The following is a 2216-nucleotide window of genomic DNA, read 5'->3' on the forward strand; positions in this document are numbered from 1 at the left end:
GTTGTGGATTGCATTGCTGGTCGCGTGGTGAAATCTGGAGAGCGGGAGGAGAAGCTTGAAAGCTGCACACGGAGGTCAGTAAGTTTTTGGCTCTCGGTCTGAGCAGTAGTAGTCAGTTTTTAGCTCTCGGTTTGAGCAGGCGGAAAATAAAAAGATAAGAGAATAGGAAATAAAAGAGAATTGATAGGCAAAGGGTAGCACGTGTAAGGTAATATATGAAATAAAATGAGAAAAGTACATAGAAACAGTTGCGCATTTATTTGTAGTTAGTATGCGTCACTCGATCGCTGCAGCCTTCCCACGTGCGAACGTGTAGGCGTGGTCGGCGAGCTCAGGCTGCGCGGCCGTTTGATACGTAATAACTCCCCCACCCTCTCCTGTTTCTCTAACCACGTAAAGTCCCGTATCTACTTACAAATTTCTTGTGAGTTATGGCCCTGGGCAGACTGAGACTCTGACCCCGGCTGGAAAAAATGTAACCTTACAAGTGGCGCCCGAGCAGGGACGCGGGCCTAGAGAGAGTGTGGTATACGGGCGGCGTAAAAACCCGCCGGCATACCCAAATAGATTTGGCGGTTAATTTGAATATAGACAGTGTGCGCATAAAAGCAGCGAAAGGCAAGAACATTCATGAAAAGTGCGAGAATTAAAAAGTGAAGACACCCTACGACGGCCGCGGGGTCGGGGGGTCAGAAATTTCGGGAGGCGACGAGCGAAAAACGGGACTAGAAAACCGTTGCGGCGCCGAAAAGTACAGTGCGTGCGAAAATATTACGCAGAAGCGTAAAACCGAAAACGCATGTGCATAAGCATGTGCACGCGCGGGGGCAGCGTAGCGAGCGTCGCCGAAATGAAGCAACGAGAAGTGGTAAGAGCAGAGTGTGTATATATGTATGCATACATCGAAAATAAGTAACAGAGGATAAAAAGAATGGAAAAAGCCGGTCAGAGTGAACGAAATTAAAAATCAAGAAGATCATTGGTGCCGCTGCAATTGCATCAAGGAGTTAATAGTTGAGCAGAAAAGTGGTTATAAATAAAGTAAGAGGAGAAGTGAAAGCATTTAGTGCCGACGGCAAGCGAATATACCCGCCATAAGAAAGTGTAGTTGTGAAAAAGAAACAGTCAAGAAAACGCGCGTAGTCAAGGGTGCAAGTGTGCATATATATACGTGAGTGAATGTAAGGATTAGCGGGGAGAGAACGAAAAGTGAAATAGTGAAGTGTATATATGTGTGTGCGCATAGACGAGTGCGCATATGTATATATATATATATGCATGTGCGACAATTAGTTAAGAGAGTGTGAGCGGCGGAGTGTATGTATGTGCGTGGGTGCATGCGTGCGTAGATATGTATATACACGCGAAGCGCTCAGTTAAGAGAGTGAACAGTGAAGAGTACTATGCGCGCATAGACAAGGGTACATACATACATATGTGCATATGTAGGTGAGAGAACGAATTGAGAGAGAGAGAGAGCGATTGGTCAAGCGTATGTGTGTGATTATGCACATATGACACTGAGCGATTTTTCGGTATGCTTGCGCATGCGGGTGCGGGTATGTGTGTCATTATGCGCATATGACACCGGGCGATTTTGGCTGATGCGCATGTGACACTAAGCGATTTTTCGGATGCGCATATGACACGAGGCGATTTTGATCGTGGGAGTGGACAATAGGCCGAGACCAGTGAAAATAAAATAAAATAAAATAATGTAAAACAAAATAAAATAAAACGCACTGGAACGGAGCGAAACGGAACATAGCAAGGTTAAGTAGGATAGAGCGAAGCGAAGAAAAGCAAGGAAGATAAAGCGAAGCCAAGTCAAGTGAAGATGAAGTGAGGCGATATGAGATAAAGTGAAGAGAAAATGCGGCAAGAAGAACTGAAGCGGAGTGAATCGGGATAAAAGCGGAGTAATAAAGATAAGAGTAAAGGGAGATAAAAGCAGGCGGAACAAGCAGAGACGGGGAAGTCAAGTAAAGCAACTAGAGTAAAGAGAAGAGGAGTAAGTCGAGTAAAACGGTAGTGAAAGCAAAGCAAGTGGAAGTGAACGAACTGGGATAAACGCATAAAGTTGAGTTGGATGAGCGAACGGAAAGTGAGAAAAGGAAGGGGAATATGATCAATTAAGAAGTAAAATTGGAAGAAAAGAAAAGAGATGAAACAAAGTAAAATAATCTAAACTAGGTTAAGAAAGAACAAAGAAATAA

At 44.3% G+C, this 2216-nt stretch overlaps 1 long non-coding RNA gene across 1 annotated transcript; it reads left to right on the forward strand.

Annotated features, from left to right (window-relative positions):
* Positions 1–581: 581 nt before the first annotated feature.
* LOC149090474 (uncharacterized) lies at positions 582–2216 on the forward strand. The gene is made up of 2 exons (XR_016197599.1): positions 582–1777; positions 1808–2216. It is a non-coding gene; the product is annotated as an uncharacterized LOC149090474 (long non-coding RNA).

This window comes from Drosophila navojoa, unplaced genomic scaffold (genome assembly GCF_054131105.1).
Source record: "Drosophila navojoa isolate 15081-1374.11 unplaced genomic scaffold, UAZ_NAV_1.0 NAV_Backbone_155, whole genome shotgun sequence".
Taxonomy (NCBI): Eukaryota; Metazoa; Arthropoda; class Insecta; order Diptera; family Drosophilidae; genus Drosophila; species Drosophila navojoa.